Source organism: Coregonus clupeaformis, chromosome 28, assembly GCF_020615455.1.
Source record: "Coregonus clupeaformis isolate EN_2021a chromosome 28, ASM2061545v1, whole genome shotgun sequence".
Classification (NCBI taxonomy): Eukaryota; Metazoa; Chordata; class Actinopteri; order Salmoniformes; family Salmonidae; genus Coregonus; species Coregonus clupeaformis.
Genome location: NC_059219.1, coordinates 15758540 through 15780984, shown reverse-complemented (window position 1 = coordinate 15780984; position 22445 = coordinate 15758540). Strand labels below are relative to the sequence as shown.

Below are 22445 nucleotides of genomic sequence, written 5' to 3'. Positions count from 1 at the left end.
TTCTATACATCACAGTAGACTGAAATATAACCAAACTGTTTGATATAGATTTTAAAATCTTTATTAATTATGAAATTATAAAAAGTATTAAGAGAATTCCACCCATGAGGCCAAAGAGGGCGCTTTTGGTAATTGATTGCAGGAAAGGGCTACTGTTGTCCTTGTTAGGAATGTGACAGAGCATAGCGGAGCAGAGCGGAGCAGCACCTATTGAGTATCTAACCCTGTCCCTGGGCCTCCCTGCGATTCTCAGCTGTTTCAATCATAAACACTATAAATACCTGACCCTCAGAGATAATGTGCCTATTCAGCGCTGGGCCTGAACCTGCTGACATCACAGCCTCCCTCTCAGGTGGAGGGGGTGATGGGAGCGGCCCCTGGGTTTGAGGTTTAGCACTGGTCACCGATATAGTAAGATAGTATTCACCCTGGGTAAATAGAGAAGAGGTAGCCTATAGTTAGGTGACATGATGTTGTCTTTGATAAGGACGTAAGTGCATCTTTGCTGTCAATGCATTGAAGACATTGACATGATTATATATTATCCCATAAGCTGTACTGTAGAGCCAGTGTATCACATCTAGAATATTGCAGTAGTGATTTTACAACTGAGAATGTTTTTATTTATTTTTTATTTAATTATCTTGGGTTCCCTCATGAATTCCTGACTGTGAATGGCGTTAATGAGTGTCATGATGATACATTAATGTCACTGATAAATTAAGTTTACCCACGAAATTAGAATGATATCATTCATCAATCAATCACAGAATGAAATAGTCTATAATTATAATTCCATTCAGTCAAGTATAGACTGATGAATGAAAGATGAGTTCTTGGCCTGTTGGTGATGAGTTCATATGGTGTAATAATAACTACAGTATAGTTCTCATTACTCCATAATGCCTAAGTCTGGGTAGGAACTCATATTTCTGTCAAAACATTCCGCCTGCAGTCCTTAGTATTTTTGGGTGACTACACACATCGCACAGTGTTTCCTGATTCATCTGATTTCTCCGGTCCTTTTATTATGAAATATGTTATTATAATTGACCTATTTAACTAATGTTATACACATTTATCCTCTGACATGCTTCCCTTTCTGCATTTACCGCTGTTTTCTCTCTCTGTCATGCTCTCCTTCCTTTTCTCCTGCACTCGTTTCTCTTTACCTCTCTTTCTTTCTCTCTTTCTCTCTCTCCTCTTCTCTTTCTCCTTCTCTCGTTCTCCCTCCCCTCTCTTTCTCTCTCTCTTTCTTTCTCTGTCTCTGTCTCTTTCTTTCTCCCCCTCTCTTTCTTTCTCTCTATTCTCCCTGTCTCTCTCTTTGCTGAGGTGGCGGTACCTGCTGTGATTCTGACAAAGTAGTCTCCTCGCATGTAGTGTGTGTGTGTGTGTGTGTGTGTGTGTGTGCGTGTGTTCATATTAACTGTCTGACTAGGACGCTTGTGTGAGTGAATTTAAAAACAGGAGTGTCTGAAAAAACATCAGTGTTTAATGTGTCTTTCTCGGACTTGAGTGTATGTCTATGCACTGTGTGTGTGTGTGTGTGTGTGTGTGTATTTGTGTGCGTGACTGCACTGTGTGTGTGTGTGTTTGTGCTGCAGCGTACGAGCATCTGCCTCTCCAGCTCGTGTCACCGTGCTTCTCTTTTTCGTCCTCCATCTCCTCTCCTCTTCTCTTTCCCCCTTTTCATCCCTCCCCCTTTTGTTCACCTTGTTTCTCCCTGTGTCTGTTTCTTCCCCCTCAATCTGTATCTCCCCCTCTCTCTTCTCTCTCCCCTCTCTCCTCTCTCTCCCCTCTCTCCTCTCTCTCCCCTCTCTCCCCTCTCTCCCCTCTCTCCCCTCTCTCCTCTCTCTCCCCTCTCTCCTCTCTCTCCCCTCTCTCCCCTCTCTCCTCTCTCTCCCCTCTCTCCCCCTCTCTCTCCCTCTCTCCTCTCTCCCCTCTCTCCCTCTCTCCCCTCTCTCCCTCTCTCCTCTCTCTCCCCTCTCTCCCCTCTCTCCTCTCTCTCCTCTCTCTCCTCTCTCTCCTCTCTCTCCCCTCTCTCCTCTCTCTCCTCCCTCTCTCTCATTGATAGCGGTGGATATGTGACTAGACTACTGAACAGCTAATTATTATTCCACGAGTGAGGCGCAGTGTTCCGTCTGAATGTCAATTCTCTCCCTCTTCTCCCCCTCTCTTTCTCACCCTCTCTCCATCCATTCGTTCTCCCTCCCCTGTTGCATGCTGTCCAGGCAATGGTTAACATGGGAACCACAGTGCAGTGAGAGAAGAGGGGAGGAAAGGAACATAGCAGGGGAACACCCACACACCACTTAGAGGGTCGAATGCTGCTAACGCTGGCCACTCCTCACCTGCTGCAGCAGTGTGGAACTATGTGTGTGTTTCATTGAATGGTGTGTTTGTCTGTTTATGACTGTGCATCTGTGCTCCATCCGCTCTAACCCTCGAGGAATGTACGAGTGTACATGTGTGTTGTACGTATTTGTTAGGTAAAAACAGTGTGTATAAATGTGTGAACGAGGGGGTGGGGTGTGGGCTGGAGATCAGAGGGAGAGAGAGAGAGCAGCTGTTGAATGCATATTGGTGTATGAGGGAGGGAGGGAGGGAGGGAGGGAGGGAGAGATAGAGAGGACAGCTCAGAGTAGATATCAGAGAAAGGAAGGGGAGAAAGAGAGCATGAAATATTTTGGTCAGGTGTATATGCAAAAAATGCTGTTAACTCCAGCAAACAGTACGTACTGTTCAGGGCTGGACTTATCAGACACTGATGCATGCACATACACACTCACACACACACAAACTCATAGTGAGGCACCCCGAGCACCTCTTCTAAGCAGTACATGGGCCAGGGCAGTGGGCGCGGTATAGTTGTGGATGTGATTGAATGGGAGAGACAGAGGACTGAGAATACTTCTTTCTGTAGACTGTAGGCTGTAGCTATGGGTCACCGACATGGAACATTGTGGCTCTGGCCCCTCCATGCCCCTCTGGGAATACACACACACACAGACAACTCCAAACATGAGTAATAAGTGGTAAAACGCTGTTCGTCCGCTAACCTTTTCAAAGGTCAATCAAGACTTGGCTATTATTTTACAAAATGCAAAGTCAAAATAAAGAGCAGAGAGATGAAAATCAAAGCAAACATTTCAGTGGCGTCTTCTCCAGTATGAGCGATAGAGGGCAGGACACCTACACTGTGACAAACGGGTTAGGACAACATGATGGAATAATGAATATAGAAGATATGATTGGTCAACATAACACATTGAATGAAGATGACACCATTACATAGGACAACTTGCCATGACAATGAGAAAGCGGGACAGGACAACATAATGAATGTATATGTAACAGCATATGAGGAGAATTGATAGCAAACATTGGAAAGGGGTTTGGGAAAACGTGACACACATGCCGTGCCAGAGACATGGGGACGAGGAGATATCATTATGGGACAGTGCACTGGATGGGAGAGACATTCAGTCACTCTAGCAGGGCAACAGAAGTCAATTTGAAATAGAGCCGATAGAGAAAAGGACTGAGACGATGTGACAATTTGGATACTAACATGAGAGTTAAAAGAGAGGAGAGAGGACAACAGATATGTGAAAGAGTTGTGATGTCATACATACTGGATGAATATGTGGTGGATCCGGAACATGTGAGAGGAGCAGAGGAATATGAGTTTCGGTTGGGAATGTCCTGTCTGTCTGATGGGAGTGTGGCCGTCATGTTGTGGAGTCTTCCTCATGTGACTGTCTGTCTGATGGGAGTGTGGCCGTCATGTTGTGGAGTCTTCCTCATGTGACTGTCTGTCTGATGGGAGTGTGGCCGTCATGTTGTGGAGTCTTCCTCATGTGACTGTCTGTCTGATGGGAGTGTGGCCGTCATGTTGTGGAGTCTTCCTCATGTGACTGTCTGTCTGATGGGATTGTGGCCATCATGTTGTGGAGTCTTCCTCATGTGACTGTCTGTCTGATGGGAGTGTGGCCATCATGTTGTGGAGTCTTCCTCATGTGACTGTCTATCTGATGGGAGTGTGGCCGTCATGTTGTGGAGTCTTCCTCGTGTGACTGTCTGTCTGATGGGAGTGTGGCCGTCATGTTGTGGAGTCTTCCTCATGTGACTGTCTATCTGATGGGAGTGTGGACGTCATGTTGTGGAGTCTTCCTCATGTGACTGTCTGTCTGATGGGAGTGTGGCCGTCATGTTGTGGAGTCTTCCTCATGTGACTGTCTGTCTGATGGGAGTGTGGCCGTCATGTTGTGGAGTCTTCCTCATGTGACTGTCTGTCTGATGGGAGTGTGGCCGTCATGTTGTGGAGTCTTCCTCATGTGACTGTCTATCTGATGGGAGTGTGGCCGTCATGTTGTGGAGTCTTCCTCATGTGACTGTCTGTCTGATGGGAGTGTGGCCGTCATGTTGTGGAGTCTTCCTCATGTGACTGTCTGTCTGATGGGAGTGTGGCCGTCATGTTGTGGAGTCTTCCTCATGTGACTGTCTGTCTGATGGGAGTGTGGCCGTCATGTTGTGGAGTCTTCCTCATGTGACTGTCTGTCTGATGGGAGTGTGGCCATCATGTTGTGGAGTCTTCCTCATGTGACTGTCTGTCTGATGGGAGTGTGGCCGTCATGTTGTGGTCTTCCTCATGTGACTGTCTGTCTGATGGGAGTGTGGCCATCATGTTGTGGAGTCTTCCTCATGTGACTGTCTATCTGATGGGAGTGTGGCCGTCATGTTGTGGAGTCTTCCTCATGTGACTGTCTGTCTGATGGGAGTGTGGCCGTCATGTTGTGGAGTCTTCCTCATGTGACTGTCTGTCTGATGGGAGTGTGGCCGTCATGTTGTGGAGTCTTCCTCATGTGACTGTCTGTCTGATGGGAGTGTGGCCGTCATGTTGTGGAGTCTTCCTCATGTGACTGTCTGTCTGATGGGAGTGTGGCCGTCATGTTGTGGAGTCTTCCTCATGTGACTGTCTATCTGATGGGAGTGTGGCCATCATGTTGTGGAGTCTTCCTCATGTGACTGTCTGTCTGATGGGAGTGTGGCCGTCATGTTGTGGAGTCTTCCTCATGTGACTGTCTGTCTGATGGGAGTGTGGCCATCATGTTGTGGAGTCTTCCTCATGTGACTGTCTATCTGATGGGAGTGTGGCCGTCATGTTGTGGAGTCTTCCTCATGTGACTGTCTGTCTGATGGGAGTGTGGCCATCATGTTGGGATAAGTGTGTGTGCGTGTTAGATTAATTTGTATTTTAAGAATAATGACTAAAGGATTTCACCCCAAATACAGTATAAATGTGTAAACTGTGTTAGAATTATCAACCCACTAACAGAGGGGGGCGGGACTAAACATTCCAGGGTGAAGGAGAAAGGTGGAAACTGTTTAAGAAAGCCTCCTAAAGGTGGGCGGAGCAAAGTGCCTTTGTGTGTCAAGGGGTATAAAACAGGAGGGTATGGGTTTTGGCGCCAGAGCTCTCCATGAATAAACATACAGATCATTCTTGCTGGTTGTGGACCTTGAATCATTTATGATTAAAACCAGAGCCTTACAACCTCTGGTAATGATTCAAGCTTAGGTTGAATTAGAGATATAAATTCTCTTGACAGCGCAACTGTGTGTGTACTACGTGTATCTTCGTCTGTGTTTGTTGAGATGTAGGCTATCTGTGCCTGTGTGTTTACTCTGTGTAGAAGCCGTGCCAGTGTTTTAGCACACAGATGTGGTACTGTGATTGTGTTTGTGTCCTTGAGCAAAGTCTGTTGTGTGCATGTGCGTATGTGTGTGTTCGTGCGTGTGCGTGCACAGGTGCACATGCGTTTGTGTGTGTGTGTGTGTAGATCTGGGTGTAAATGAAGTGTGTGATTCTGTTTGTCACCCTGAGCATGTAACCATGTCAAGTCCTGTCGGGGTCATTCACTCCAGCTGGGGAAGGAGGACATCCATATGATTTTTGTGTGTGTGTGTGTGTATGCACATGTCGATTTTCTCTTTTCGTTTTTTTCAAATGCTTATCTCCAAGACTGGCAGAGATATTTGTCTTTCAGAAAACCCGAGACAGAGAGAGAGAGGGAGGGAGTGGGTGATAGGAAGGAGGGGGAGGCAACAGAGTAGGAGGGAGCAGAGCGAGGGATGGAGGGAGGGAGGGAGGCAGTGCTGATTGGATTGGAGAGAGAGCTGAGTAGGTATGGGGATACAATTGAACAAGGAGAGAGAGAGAGGGTGAGTTAGTAGATGCAGTTTGCAGTCGTGTCGTGGAATCACAGCAAAGTACACTGGCAGCAGGGATGAAGAAAACCTTGAACTAAGCAATGAATGACGGACAATAGGAGAATATACACTACAGAGAGAAAAGAGAAGAGAGTCTGGTCTTTCATCCTCTTATCTGGGCATCAGACGGAGGAGAGGAGAGGAATCCTGAGAGAGGGGGAACGGATGATAACGGGGTGCTCATTCCTGTTTAACACCATTCTACCCGGAACAGACTGTAATTGCAACCTACGGCTGGCATCGTCATTGGGACTGCTGCGTTACATTGGGATTGTGTAAACAGTATATACGGTGAGTGTATGTGTGTGTGTATGTGTGTGTAAGCTATGCATGTGTCTGAGTGTCGCAGTATATTTTGATGGGTTTTTTTTCGGGCTTGTCTAATGCTGTGATTATTTTCGTAGAGAGAGGCAGAGAAAGAGAGCGAGAGAAGGGGGGTCCTGGAAAGAGAGAGACAGAGAAAAATAAAGCCCGAAATTAGATAAAGGTTTATTCACATTGAAGAGTTGATATTAAAGTGTCGGCCTCAGACCTGACTCTGTGTGTGTGTGTGTGTGTGTCTGGCGTTCTCATCTTCAGTGCCAGTGTGTCTGTGTGTGTCTGTGAGCTGATAATAGCAACCCTATTGGTATTCTGAGGAGGGAGCTCAAGGGATCTCTCTCTGCTCCTACCCAGGATGGCATCACAGAGACGGGATTGTGCTCGCCTGTGGAGAGGCCACTGGAATGGGTGAGTGTCTATTCCTCCTCTTCCTCCTTTCGCTCTCTATCTTTCTCTCCCTCTTTTTCTCTGTTGCTCTCTCTCTCTCTTTAGCCATTTTTCTCTATTTTCTCTTTTCAACCATTCTTTCTCTTTCTTTCTCTCTCGAGCCCTTCTTTCTTGCTCTCTTTCTCGTTATCTCTCTCTCTTCTTCTTTCTCTCTGTTTCTCTTGTTTGTCGTTTAGCCACACCATATGCATCCCTGATGAGTTTTTCCTCCTCCATTTCCTTGCTTCCATTTCAACGTATTTCAGCCGGTTTTCCCCTCAAGCTCTGCAATGTCTCCCTCCATCACTCCTTCCTTCCTTTCGTCCTCTTTTCATCATCCATCCATCCATCCTCCTCTCCTCCACGCAGACATAAACAAGCCTCTAGTGTGATGGATTTTTATCAAATCTGAATGGCTCACTTCCATGTGTTGCTCTCCGCCCCGCCCCCTCCCTCCCTCCCTCCCTCCCTCCCTCCTCCCTCCCTCCCTCCCTCCTTGCCTCTTCCCCCCCTCATCTCCTCCATCGCTCTGTCTCTCCACACGCTCCACATTCTGTTTGAATTGACACTCAAAGAAGACAGGGCAGTCTCTATACTGACACAGCCAGTACAGTAGCTGTAAAAGCTGTGGATACACTCTCTGTGTTTTTCCACAATGGCCATTCCACGCCAGTCTGTTGGTGTGCGCGCACATGCGTGTGTAATGCCAGAGAGGGCAGGGTGTGTGTTCTGTGGTGTTTGTGTCAAACGATTTGGCAAGAAATCAGACAACAACACAGCAGTTTTCTCCTCTTCTTACACCTCCAACCACCACTATGAGCCCAGCCAACAGCCTGGCACACAACATGTTCCTGTGGGTACTGGGCTATCAGCGGGGTAACATCCACACGAGTATTGATTGGAACTGATACACTAAGTGGACTGTAATGTTGCACCTCAAATGGACCGTCTCTCCCCTGTGGCTGCATGCAGAGAGGAGGTGTCAGTTAGGCCTCTTTAACAGCTGACATAGGTTAGATAAGGGCCATAGGACTGTAAAGAGACAGAGATGTTTAATACAAGCTGTACTGATATTACTGTTACACGTCCAGTGTTGTAGGGTACATAAAATAGCATACACTCTTAGAAACGGGTTAAGATTTGTTACTGTAGTGGTACCCTGTAGGGACATAATTGTACCCCAGTTCATACCTCAGATAGTACCTTTCTTAAATACAGTTTACAAATGTTGGGAATATGATCATGATAATGATTATGGTACAAATTTGCCTTTAGGGTACCACCACAGTGACAAAGACATTAGTTCCTTTTAAGTGGCAAAAATTATTTTTGTATCCCAGGGAACAATTTGCACCCTAACCGTACCCTTATTTCTAAGGGTCTTTTCACACTTTGTCCCTTTCAGCCAATTTTTGTGAACTCAGTGCGGTTCGCTTAATTTTTTGTGCAGTGTGAACACTCCAAAGGAACTCAGACCCCTCAAAATAGCCCCCGAACCGAACTGAGACCATCTCGATGAGGTGGTCTGAGTTCGGTTTGCTTGAATTCCGCGGTCCGGATCCCTTTTGTAGGGCAATGTGAACACGAAGCTCCCCAGGTTCGCTTGTCATTATTCCTGCACCACACACTAGACTACTGCAACACCGTTTCCCCTGCCATAGACCCTCTTATATTGGTGCCACAATAGAGAGAAGATGATGATGTGCAGGTTCGCATAATGTTTTTTAATGTTTTTGGTTATGGCCTATTGATTAGCAATTGTCAAGGATGCACAGAAATTCCAAAACGTGTGAAGTTTTTAGTTCAGATTATTTGTTTGTAATATGTGATCTATAGGCTAAGAGAACTTCATAAGCTGTTTATTCAGTTGTAGGGTTTGAATAGTGTGAGAAGCACAGGAGGTTGGTGGCACCGTAGTTGGGGAGGATGGGCTCATGTTAGTGGCTGGAGCGGAATAAGTTGAATGGTATCAAATACATCAAACACATGGTTTCCATGGTTTCCATGTGTTTGAAGCCATTCCACTCGTTCTGTTCCAGCCATTATTATGAGCCGTCCTCCCCTCAGCAGCCTCCACTGGTGAGAAGACACCAAAATATTTCTTAACATTCACAAAATAGGGTACAAAATCTATTGTAGCTCTTAAAGGGGCAGTAGCCTACATTGGGTGTAGAATTTTCAATTACAGCATTATTTAATCTGCAGTTATTCTTCTGCTATTTATTCTGTTACCAATAATATGTATCTTCTGATTACAATTATTATGTCTAATTTTTTAACTAAATGCAATCTATTAGCTTCCAAAATGTAAGTAGCTGTCCGATAACACGTTCTGATAGAATGTCTTGTCCTGCACTTTGTAAAAACCCAGAGTGCATTGAGGGAATGTTGGAAAAAGATATTGGTTCCTTTCTGAACATACCAATGTGAATGCAAACAGGACTCGGACCACAAAATAGGTGAAACGAACTGGCAAAAGAGTTTAGTATCTGGGCTGAACCGGTAAGACTTAGCCTGGAAGCCAGATCGGTTCTGCTTCAGCCAACTGCTTTGTCATTGTCATGCTTTGGCATGTTTGGTATTGTTGGCTAAAGCTGCAGCAGATTTGGCAAGCAAGCTAGGTAGGACTGGGGCAGAGCCAGGGTTGATCCTGGATTGTATAAGGAGAGACAGTGGCTTTATCTTGGCTGTATAGGAAAAATGCACTTACTTTAACTGAGATATATGTGGTTGTCTCACCTAGCTATTTTAAGATGAATACACTAAGTCCCTCTGGATTAGGGCGTCTGCTAAATGACTAAAATATAAAAATGTCTGTATATGGTTAGACAGTGGTTTTATCCTGGCTGTATGTGTGGCGAGAGGAGACAGGTGGTTTTAACCTGGCTGTATGTGTGGAGAGAGGAGATAGGTGGTTTAAACCTGGCTGTATGTGTGGAGAGAGGAGACAGGTGGTTTTAACCTGGCTGTATGTGTGGAGAGAGGAGATAGGTGGTTTAAACCTGGCTGTATGTGTGGAGAGAGGAGACAGGTGGGTTAAACCTGGCTGTATGTGTGGAGAGGGGAGACAGGTGGTTTTAACCTGGCTGTATGTGTGGAGAGAGGAGACAGGTGGTTTTAACCTGGCTGTATGTGTGGAGAGAGGAGACAGGTGGTTTTAACCTGGCTGTATGTGTGGAGAGAGGAGACAGGTGGTTTTAACCTGGCTGTATATGTGGAGAGAGGAAACAGGTGGTTTTAACCTGGCTGTATATGTGGAGAGAGGAAACAGGTGGTTTTAACCTGGCTGTATATGTGTATTTTTATTTGGTTTTATCTTGGACTTTAGCCTGTTAGGGAGATGGTGGTTTTCTCCTGGACTGTGCTTTTATCTGTTGCGTTTAACATGCCAGTCTCTCTCTCTCTCTCTCTCTCTCTCTCTCTCTCTCTCTCTCTCTCTCTCTCTCTCTCTCTCTCTCTCTCTCTCTCTCTCTCTCTCTCTCTCTCTCTCTCTCTCTCTCTCTCTCTCTCTCTCTCTCTCTCTCTCTCTCTCTGTCTCTCTCTCTGTCTCTCTCTCGCTCTCTCTCTCTCTCTCTCTGCTCCTCAGAGTACAGCTCCTCTCAGATACTGTATAGAAAGATGGACAGATACATAGATATCGACGGACTGGGAAAGATAGCAGGGATTAAAGGAGAGAGGAGAATATAGATGGAAGGGAATGAAAGGCTACAGTAGAGTAGACAGTGGTGAGACCATTTAGGGGGGAGATTGAGCTGCAGAGAGAGATGGGGGAAGGGAAGAGACAGGAGAAAAACTGGTAGAGTTGAGTCGGACGTGGAGGAGAATGACGTGCGCGATAAACCAGAATGACACAAATGTCACCAAGTCTCACATGCTCTCTCTTTCTCTCTCCCTCTCTCTGCCTTTCTCTCTCTCCTACAGGGCTGAAGCCTAGTGGAATTACCTCTACCTTTCTGAATCCTTTCCTTGTCAGTCAGGAGTCGCAGTTCCCACCATGGGGAATAACATCCAACTGCTAGCATCTAGCACCCCAACACTGACCACCTCTCTACCCCTGCAGAGTGACCCCACCATCAGGAGCCCAACCACCAGTACTACCATTGTTCCAGTGAGAGATGTGTTCAATGCACTGTTCTGATTACAACAAGCATCCAATGGGATTTAGTGAAACCTAGAGGTTTGGGGTGTTGATGCCAGTGCAACAACTTGTAGAGGACCTTGAGCTTCGGGGGACGTGTCTTCCTGGAAGGAAATACTCAACTGTGAGAGCTCCTCCAGAACACAACATGGGATTGTGGGACATGGGTGGATTTATCAGCTGTACATCCTGTCTAGATTATGGGACTTTACTCTGTTTACTTTAAAGTTCTGTGTCTGTTCTAGACCGGTTCCTCAGCAGAACCAAGTAATTGACACCAAGTAATCCCTGCCTTCTGATTTGTTTGGGGGCTTATTTTTTAAAGGAACATTTCCCCCTCCACTTTTCCCTTTTTCTGGTCTTCCTCCTTTCCCCACACCTCTTCATCCAGTGAGGAGGAATATATTATGAAACAGGTCCATTCTTCCTGATCCTCCCTAGGTGACAGAGAGAGAAGAGGGACAAACTGCCCTGAATAGATAACGAGAAAGTAGAGAGAGATAGACGGAACGGAGAAGAGAAGGAGATAGGGAAACAAGTAGAGAGAAAGAGAGAGAGAAGAGAGAAATAAAGCGAGAGAATTAACTGAGATTTGTCAGAATCCTTCTAGAGACTTCCTGCCTCAGCCTAATTTAGCCTGTCTGTCTCTGAGTTCCGCTGATTGGTTGGTTGGCTGGTTGGTTGGTTGGTTGGCTGGCTGGTTGGTTGGTTTGCACGATGGGCAAGGAAAGAGGCAGAATTCTGACCGTGGGGGCAGCTGAGCACTAGAGGGGGGTTAAAGGACCGGAGCTGGATGGCTCTTAAACAGATAGACAGACAGTAAACATGGAGGCAGTATAAACAGACATTACAAGCAGACAGTCGTCATTGTCATTCCAGACTGTGTGTGAGAGAGAGGGGGAGAGAGGGAGAGAGAAGCAGTCAGTCCTGTGTTGTGTTTGGTGCTGCCTGTCTGCCTGACGGGGACTGAGAGCGAGCGACGCAGCAATTAGAGGATCTGACTGCATCCCCCTCAGCCTCAGCCTCCACTGGCAAGACTAGACAGATACAAACAAACAGGTAGGGGGACTGTTACTAGAAGGGAAGGATAGGTTAGATAGAGGTAGTGGCAGAGAGAGGGAGAGAGAGAGGGAAGGAAAGAGAAAAGTAGGCAGTGAAAGGAAAGGGATAGAGAGCAGGTGTCTGAAATCCTCTCCTTCATCTGCTTGTCATTTCCTCCCCTGTTTCCCCCTCGTCTTCTGGGAGAGAGATTGGATTTAGACACCGGTACTCGAAGGCGTCGAGGCCTTCTCACGGCCCAGAGGGAACGAAACGAGGGAAGGAGAGAGAGAAAGGGAAGGAGGGGGGCTCTTTTGGATTGAAACAGACTCATTTTTCACCCCTCGTGTTTCATTTGGCGAAGAGGCTCCTTCCGCGTCTATAGCTCTACTGAAGAGAGGGAGTGAGATAAAGAAAAGGAAGAAGAGATACAATACCCTTTATTTTTCTCCTTCTGTCCTTTACTCTCTGCCTTTGTTGAGGGTGTTTGAAGATTTTTTCTTCTTCTTCTTCGTTTTTTTTTATTTTTCTCCTCACCTCCAAAAGGAATATTGTTGCCTAGCTATCACAGTCCAAGTACCGGAATCTTCCATCTTTCTAGGTCCTCTCTCTCTCTCAGCCCCACAAGTCCCCCCTTCGCGGAAGACGCATCCCCTTCACCTAACCCCCCTCGTCCCTGACCCCTCCATCCCTCCACCGGTGGACTCTATCTCCATGCCTGTCGAGGGCTGTGTTGACTGGCTACTACACACATATATGGTACACCCCCCTGATATCGTCTGACTCATTCTGTAAGTAGGACTCTTCTTTTCTCTGTGTTGTGTCGTGTGTGACTGTTTATGTGTACATGTGTGTATCGTCTGTGTGTGCTTAGGCCATAGCATTTTTCTGCAGCGTTGGTTTTACACTGTCTTCAAAGCGACTCTGGTTGCCTTTGCTGCCTCAGCTAGAGGCGCTTTGTGTGTGTGTGTGTGTGTGTAAGAGGAAGACTTTGTGATCTAGTGAAAGCCAGGGTTGCAGCAGAATCAGAGTGGTGTGAGAGTAGGAACTGCATTTCTGTGTGTGTGTGTTGGTTGTGTGTGTTTGTGGTGTGTGTGTGTGTGTGTTGTGTGTGTGTTGTGTGTGTGTGTTGTGTGTGTGTTGTGTGTGTGTTGGTTGTGTGTGGGTTGTGTGTGTGTGGTGTGTGTTTTTTGTGTATTGTGTGTGCATCTACCGTAAGTCTGCCTGGAGTTAATTTGGACTAATTAGTGATGTGTATTTTTGCTTCTCAGAGCAGTTTTGGGTTCTTTGTCAGTGCATACATTTATTAAGGAGAGAGAGAGAGAGAGAGAGATTCTGTTTTTCTCTCTGGCTAGCTCTGAGGCTTATCCACTTGTTTTCCCGTGTTCAGTTTACAATCAATTTCACTCATCTGTGCTAGCCTACTATTTCTATGTCCAATATTTCCAGCAGACTGAGCCTCTCAAACAGCTCAAATCTCTCCTGCATGCTTCCGAGTGTCCATAGTTTCCCTCTTCTGTGTGCCATTGTCTCCAGTTTCCAATGTTGTCTTTAAATTAGAGGTTTCACAAACATGGCAGCCCCCTACTGTGTGTCTATGTTCACATAGCCCATCCATCTCCACAGGCTCCCAACACATCTTTATACAGTCTCTCATCCACCCTGCCCTGCCCTGCACTGGGAAACGCTCAATCAAGAGAGTCCCTTCAAACAGACCAATGAACTGTGAATAACGCCATTACACACACAACTCTCTCCCGCCACTGAGAGAGGAGAAGGAGGGAGGGAGAGAGAGGTAGGGAGAGAGAGAGAGAGAGATGATGGAGTGAGGGGAGAGAGATGATGGAGTGAGGGAGGAACGGAGGGGAGAGAGAGAGGGATGGAGAGAGAGATGGAGGGAGGGCCGGGAATAAGGGGAGGTAGAGAGTGAGAAAGGATGAGGGAGAGAAAAAGGGGCAGAGGAATAGGCAGAAGGAGAGAGGGAGGATGGATAAATAGATGGAGGAGGGATGCAGAAGGAACGAGGGGGAGGGATAGAGGAGTCTGTTGGGTCTGTGGAGCAGGAAAAGACCTCTGCTCCGTGTGACCACTCTGATGGGCTTAGTAAGGCCCTGCTTTGTTCACACTGTTGGTCAGCCCAGGAGAATTAAGATTACTAAATAATAGCTTTAGTGCAGAAGCACAGAGATAAAATAACACTGCTCTCCATTCTCTGCTCCAGAATAGGCTGGAGAGGATAGGAGGAGTGAGCTTTAGTGTGTTGCGAAAGGGATGTCATAATGCCTATAGACAGTATATAATGCTTACACAAAGCTGTCATAACAACTGACATGTAACCTTGTACTTCTCACTTCTGACAGTTATGTACTATAAATAGATTGCCACGTGGTTTGACAGGTATACAGTGACATCTAGTTAAGACCAAGGCTTTATTCTTTTGGATCCATTTTGGGATCGATGCTTTTTTTGATTGGATGGAGGCTGTTGCTTTAACCAATCCTTCTAACATAGTTGACAGGCATGTCTGGTGGTGTTAGTAGTAGTAGTAGTATTAGAGCTTATAACCAGGGCCCCAGGTTTGGTTTGGTTTGGTTAGAATAAAACACATTCTGCTCACCTTCACATGTAGGACCAATATGATATAGCCTTACCTAAGCCTGTCTCTTGGGGAAATCTCTGCTCTCTACTCCTGTTATCTCAATGTTCTACACTGAATCCTGTGTGCCTAGCCATTTGTTATATGTAGCCGGTCCTGACAGCTTTGACACATATTTCCGCTAAGTTGACCTTACAGTTTAAAGTGTAATAAAAGCACAACTCCCAGCCATGTTGCGCATCGATATGTCCATGCTCCTCTGGATGCTGATAAATGGTGTTCTCTCCCAAGGGAGTTTCTGCAGTAGGTGGCAGAATCTACAGCACTGTCACGATCGTCTGAAGGAGGAGACCAATGCGCAGCGTTGCGAGTGAACATGATGACTTTATTAACTTAAAGCAACCACGAAGAAAACAACAAATGACGATCCGTGAAGTTCTATACTGAATACTACTAACAGCAACAAAGAAACAATAACCCACAAAACAAAGGAGAAAACACACAGAATATATATGGCTCCCAATCAGAGATAACGAGCCGACAGCTGACACTCGTTACCTCTGATTGGGAGTCATCGACCAATCACCACATGACACAAACAAAATGAAACTCACCCATCCCCAACACCACCAAATGAAATACACCCAACACAAGAAAATGAACAACCCTGGCTCAATATAAACGTCCATAGAGCCAGAGTGTTACAGTACCCCCTAAAGGTGCGAACTCCGGGCGCACCAACATCAGGACTAGGGAGGGTCTGGGTGGGCGTCTGTCCATGGTGGCGGCTCTGGCCCCGGGTCGTGATCCCCACCCCACCACAGTCACAACCTGCTTCGGTAGCCTCCTCCCAATGACCACCCTCCACCTAACCCCACCTGGACTAAGGGGCAACCCCGACTAAGGGGCAGCATCGGCCTAAGGGGGCAGCACCGGGATAAGGGGCAGCACCGGATAAGGGGGCAGCACCGGGACAAGGGGCAGCACCGGACTACGGGCAGTACCGGACTAAAGGGCAGTACAGGACTAAGGGGCAGCACCGGGCTAGGGGCAGCACCGGGCTAAAAAGGCAGCACCGGACTAAGGGGCAGCACCGACTAAGGGGCAGCACCGGGCTAAGGGCGGCACCGGGCTAAGGGGCGCACCGGACTCAGGGGCAGCACCGACTAAGGGGCAGCACCGGGCTAAAGGGCAGCACCGGGCCAAGGGGCAGCACCTGACTAGATGGCGGATCCTGGCTGGCTGGCTCTGGCGGATCCTGGCGGGACGGCTCTGGCGGATCCTGGCGGGACGTCTCTGGCGGATCCTGGCGGGACGGCTCTGGCGGATCCAGGCTGGACGGCTCTGGCCGGATCCTGGCGGACGGCTCTGGCGGATCCTGGCTGGACGGCTCTGGCGGATCCTGGCGGGACGGCTCTGGCGGATCCTGGCGGGACGGCTCTGGCGGATCCCTGGCGGGACGGCTCTGGCGGATCCAGGCTGGACGGCTCTGGCGGATCCCTGGCGGGACGGCTCTGGCGGATCCTGGCTGGACGGCTCTGGCGGATCCTGGCTGGACGGCTCTGGCGGATCCTGGCTGGACGGCTCTGGCGGATCCTGGCTGGACGGCTCTGGCGGATCCGGGCTGGACGGCTCTGGCGGATCCTGGCTGAACGGCTCTGGCGGATCCTGGCTGGACGGCTCTGGCGGATCCTGGCTGGACGGCTCTGGCGGATCCAGGCTGGACGGCTCTGGCGGATCCTGTCTGGCGGAAGGCTCTGGCTGATCCTGTCTGGCGGAAGGCTCTGGCTGATCCTGTCTGGCGGAAGGCTCTGGCTGATCCTGGCTCGACGGCTCTGGCTGCTCATGGCTGGCTGACGGATCTGGCTGCTCATGGCTGGCTGACGGATCTGGCTGCTCATGGCTGGCTGACGGATCTGGCTGCTCATGGCTGGCTGACGGATCTGGCTGCTCATGGCTGGCTGACGGATCTGGCTGCTCATGGCTAGCTGACGGATCTGGCTGCTCATGGCTGGCTGACGGATCTGGCTGCTCATGGCTGGCTGACGGGTCTGGCTGCTCATGGCTGGCTGACGGGTCTGGCTGCTCATGGCTGGCTGACGGATCTGGCTGCTCATGGCTGGCTGACGGATCTGGCTGCTCGTGGCTGGCTGACGGATCTGGCTGCTCATGGCTGGCTAACGGGTCTGGCTGCTCGTGGCTGGCTGATGGTGCTGGCTGGCGGCTAGCGGTGAGGCGGACCCCAGCCTCGGATTGCAGTCATCACCTCCAGCAGGACGGCTCCCATCCGCATGAGCCGCTCCCTGCCGGTCACGAACCCGAGCCTCCAGTCCAGCATAGGCTGCGTCGGCTCCTGCTGATTCCATAGCAGGTGTATGATTCTGTCTGGCGGACGGCTCTGAAGGCTCATGGCAGACGGACGGCTTTGCAGGCTCAGTACAGACGGGCGGCTTATGCAGCGCTTGGCAGACGGGCAGTTCAGACGCCCTAGGGCAGACGGCAGACTCTGGCCGGCTGGCGACGCACATCGTGGACCTGGTGCGTGGAGTAGGAACAGACCGGTCCGTACCGGGAACACCCACCACTGGCCTTAACTGGGGATCAAGAACGGACCGGACCAGACTGGGAACACACTTCAGTCTCTCATGCCGTGCCACAACAACTTCCCTCCTCTACTCGCCAATGGCTCCCGTAATCCGATAGCCTTCTCTCCAGCTCTACCTGTGGCAGCCTCCTGCTGCCCAGGCGCCCAAGCCATGTGCCCCCCAAAAAAATTTTTGGGGAGTAACCACGGGCTTCCAGCCTCGACTCCGCGCTTCCTCTTCATACCACCTCCTCTCGGCTGCAGCTGCCTCCAGCTCTTCACGAGGGCGGTGATATTCCTCCTCATACCACCTCCTCTCGGCTGCAGCTGCCTCCAGCTCTTCACGAGGGCAGTGATATTCCTCCGGTTGTGCCCAAGGACCCTTTCCAGCCCGAATCTCCTCCCATGTCCAAAAATCCTTAGGAGGCGTCCATAACTCCTGTGTAGGTAGGTCCTGTTGCCGCTTGTTACGCTGCTTGGTCCTTCTATGGTGGGTTATTCTGTCACGATCGTCTGAAGGAGGAGACCAATGCGCAGCGTTGCGAGTGAACATGATGACTTTATTAACTTAAAGCAACCACGAAGAAAACAACAAATGACGATCCGTGAAGTTCTATACTGAATACTACTAACAGCAACAAAGAAACAATAACCCACAAAACAAAGGAGAAAACACACAGAATATATATGGCTCCCAATCAGAGATAACGAGCCGACAGCTGACACTCGTTACCTCTGATTGGGAGTCATCGACCAATCACCACATGACACAAACAAAATGAAACTCACCCATCCCCAACACCACCAAATGAAATACACCCAACACAAGAAAATGAACAACCCTGGCTCAATATAAACGTCCATAGAGCCAGAGTGTTACAAGCACATAGTGGTTAGCTTTAGTAGAGCACAGTAAACCCACTATAGGAATATCAGGGCTGGACCCGTATCTCTCAGAGTAACTAATAACAGCGCTGGTGTGACACTCTGGCTCCGGGACTTTTGTATTTGAGCCAGGGTGTATTTGTTTTGTTGGGTTTTGTTGTGGGGTTTTGTTGTATAGGGTGTATTCGTTTGGTTGTGTTTTGGGTGAGTAATTGTAGTGTCGTGTGACTCCCAATCGGAGGTAACGAGTGTCAGCTGTCGGCTCGTTATCTCTGATTGGGAGCCATATTTAAACTGTTTGTGTTCTCATGAGGGTTGTGGGTTTTTGTTCCGTTTCGGTCAGTGTACCGTGGACTTCATTGAGTCGTCTTTTGTTTTGTATTACGTGCTTTACTCAAATAAAGTCATGTTTCTTGGACACGCTGCGCCTTGGTCATACTTAGACGACATAGACGACCGTGACAGAAAAACCCACCGTAAAAGGACCAAGCAGCGTGTCAAGCGGCAACAGGACCTACCTACACAGGATTTATGGACGCCTATCAAGGATTCATGGACATGGGAGGAGATACTGGATGGAAAGGGTCCTTGGGCACAACCGGGAGAATATCGCCGCCCTCGTGAAGAGCTGGGAGGCAGCTAAAGCCGAGAGGAGGCGGTATGAGGAGGCAGCACGGAGTCAAGGCTGGAAGCCCGTGGGTACTACCCAAAAATTTCTTGGGGGGGGGCTTAAAGGGAGTGTGGCGAAGTCAGGTAGGAGACCTGCGCCTACTCCCTGGACTTACCGTGGAGAGCGAGAGTACGGGCAGACACCGTGTTACGCAGTAGAGCGCATGGTGTCTCCTGTACGCAGGCATAGCCCGGTTCGGTACATTCCAGCTCCACGTATCGGCCGGGCTAGATTGAGCGTTGAGCCGGATGTCATGAAGCCGGCCCAACGCATCTGGCCACCAGTGCGTCTCCTCGGGCCGGCTTACATGGCACCAGCCTTACGCATGGTGGCCCCGGTTCGCCCACATAGGCCGGTGCGGGTTATTCCACCTCCCCGTACTGGTCGGGCGACGGGGAGCATCAACCCGGGTAAGGTTGGGCAGGCTCAGTGCTCAAGGGGGCCAGTAAGCCTGCACGGTCCGGTATTTCCGGCGCCACCTCCCCGCTCCAGCCCAGTACCACCAGTGCCTACACCACGCACTAGGCTTCCTGTACGTCTGCAGAGCCCTGTGTCTCCTCCACGCACTAGCTGTATGGTGCGTGTCTCCAGCCTTTTCCCACCAGTGCCTACACCACGCACCAAGCCTCCTGTGTGTTCCCCGAGTCCTGTGCGTCCTGTTGCTGCTCTCCGCACTAGGCCTTATGTGCGTCCCCCAGTGTCCAGCATGCCCTGTTCCTGCTCTCCGCACTAGGCCTTATGTGCGTCCCCAGGGTCCAGCATGCCCTGTTGCTTCTCCCGCACTAGCCCTGAGATGCGTGTCCTCAGCCCGGTACCTCCAGTTCCGGCACCACGCACCAGGCCTACGGTGCGCCTCAGACGGCCAGAGTCTGCCGTCTGCCCAACGGGGCCTGAACTGCCCGTCTGCCCTAAGGCGCTTGAACTGGCCATCTGTACTGAGCCTGCAAAGCCGCCCGTCTGCCATGAGCCTTCAAAGCCGTCCGCCAGACCGGAGCCGCTAGAGCCTTCCGCCAGACAGGATCAGCCAGAGCCTTCCGCCAGACAGGATCAGCCAGAGCCTTCCGCCAGCCATGAGCAGCCAGATCCGTCAGCCAGCCATGAGCAGCCAGATCCGTCAGCCAGCCGCGAGCAGCCAGATCCGTCAGCCAGCCACGAGCAGCCAGATCCGTCGGCCAGCCATGAGCAGCCAGATCCGTCAGCCAGCCATGAGCAGCCAGATCCGTCAGCCAGCCATGAGCAGCCAGATCCGTCAGCCAGCCATGAGCAGCCAGATCCGTCAGCCAGCCATGAGCAGCCAGATCCGTCAGCCAGCCATGAGCAGCCAGATCTTTCAGCCAGCCATGATCCGCCAGAGCCGTCCAGCCAGGATCCGCCAGAGCCAGCCAGCCAGGATCCGCCATTGAGTCCGGTGCTGTCCCTTAGCCCGATGCTGTCCCTTAGCCCGGTGCTGCCCCTTATCCTGGTGCTGCCTCTTAGCCCGGTGCTGCCCCTAAATCCAGGTGGGGTAAGTTGGAGGGTGGTCATGTGGAGGAGGCTAGGGAAGCGGGTGGTGACTAAGGTGGGGTGGGGACCACGACCAGGGCCAGAACCGCCACCGTGGACAGACGCCCACCCAGACCCTCCCCTAGACTGTATGCTGGTGCGCCCGGAGGTCGCACCTTTAGGGGGGGGTACTGTGACACTCTGGCTCCGGGACTTTTGTATTTGAGCCAGGGTGTATTTGTTTTGTTGGGTTTTGTTGTGGGGTTTTGTTGTATAGGGTGTATTCGTTTGGTTGTGTTTTGGGTGAGTAATTGTAGTGTCGTGTGACTCCCAATCGGAGGTAACGAGTGTCAGCTGTCGGCTCGTTATCTCTGATTGGGAGCCATATTTAAACTGTTTGTGTTCTCATGAGGGTTGTGGGTTTTTGTTCCGTTTCGGTCAGTGTACCGTGGACTTCATTGAGTCGTCTTTTGTTTTGTATTACGTGCTTTACTCAAATAAAGTCATGTTTCTTGGACACGCTGCGCCTTGGTCATACTTAGACGACATAGACGACCGTGACAGCTGGACTTGAACCCCTGACATGACGGCTGATGGGACCTACACCCGTGCTCCTCTCAGCAGAGGCTACCATTAGCCTGTAGCACTAAAGGCTAGGTCTGAGAAGACTCCTGGTAAGAGCAAGTTGGTATAAATGTACATTTACATTTACGTCATTTAGCAGACGCTCTTATCCAGAGCGACTTACAAATTGGTTCATTCACCTTATAGCCAGTGGGATAACCACTTTACAATGTTTTTTTTTTTTTTTTTTTGGTGGGGTGGGGTAGAAGGATTACTTTATCCTATTCCAGGTATTCCTTAAAGAGGTGGGGTTTCAAATGTCTCCGGAAGGTGTTGAGTGACTCCGCTGTCCTGGCGTCGTGAGGGAGCTTGTTCCACCATTGGGGTGCCAGAGCAGCGAACAGTTTTGACTGGGCTGAGCGGGAACTGTGCTCCTGCAGAGGTAGGGGAGCCAGCAGGCCAGAGGTGGATGAACGTAATGCCCTCGTTTGGGTGTAGGGACTGATCAGAGCCTGAAGGTACGGAGGTGCCGTTCCCCTCACAGCTCCGTAGGCAAGCACCATGGTCTTGTAGCAGATGCGAGCTTCAACTGGAAGCCAGTGGAGTGTGCGGAGGAGCGGGGTGACGTGAGAGAACTTGGGAAGGTTGAACACCAGACTGGCTGCGGCATTCTGGATGAGTTGTAGGGGTTTAATGGCACAGGCAGGGAGCCCAGCCAACAGCGAGTTGCAGTAATCCAGACGGGAGATGACAAGTGCCTGGATTAGGACCTGTGCCGCTTCCTGTGTAAGGCAGGGTCGTACTCTTCAAATGTTGTAGAGCATGAACCTATAGGATCGGGTCACCGCCTTGATGTTAGCGGAGAACGACAGGGTGTTGTCCAGGGTCATGCCAAGGCTCTTCGCACTCTGGGAGGAGGACACAACGGAGTTGTCAACCGTGATGGCGAGATCATGGAACGGGTAGTCCTTCCCCGGGAGGAAGAGCAGCTCCGTCTTACCAAGGTTCAGCTTGAGGTGTTGATCCGTCATCCATACTGATATGTCTGCCAGACATGCAGAGATGCGTTTCGCCACCTAGTTATCAGAAGGGGGAAAGGAGAAGATTAGTTGTGTGTCGTCTGCGTAGCAATGATAGGAGAGGCCATGTGAGGATATGACAGAGCCAAGTGACTTGGTGTATAGCGAGAATAGGAGAGGGCCTAGAACTGAGCCCTGGGGGACACCAGTGGTGAGAGCACGTGGTGCGGAGACAGCTTCTCGCCACGCCACTTGGTAGGAGCGACCGGTCAGGTAGGACGCAATCCAAGAGTGAGCCGCGCCGGAGATGCCCAGCTCGGAGAGGGTGGAGAGGAGGATCTGATGGTTCACAGTATCAAAGGCAGCAGACAGGTCTAGAAGGACAAGAGCAGAGGAGAGAGAGTTAGCTTTAGCAGTGCGGAGAGCCTCCGTGACACAGAGAAGAGCAG

General features: G+C 49.9%; 1 protein-coding gene across 5 annotated transcripts in view; it reads left to right on the top strand.

The window, feature by feature from the left end:
• Positions 1-6191: 6191 nt before the first annotated feature.
• The window catches only part of LOC121542884 (glutamate receptor ionotropic, kainate 5-like), a 118414-nt gene continuing 102160 nt past the window's right edge, over positions 6192-22445 (top strand). For 3 of the 5 annotated variants that reach the window (XM_045208633.1, XM_045208630.1, XM_045208634.1), the window contains exons 1-3: positions 6192-6564; positions 6949-7002; positions 10942-12987. The gene's annotated coding sequence lies outside the window, so the exon portion shown is untranslated. The remainder of the gene's footprint in view (positions 6565-6948; positions 7003-10941; positions 12988-22445) is intronic. The other 2 variants (XM_045208631.1, XM_041852487.2) reach the window with 2 other exon arrangements.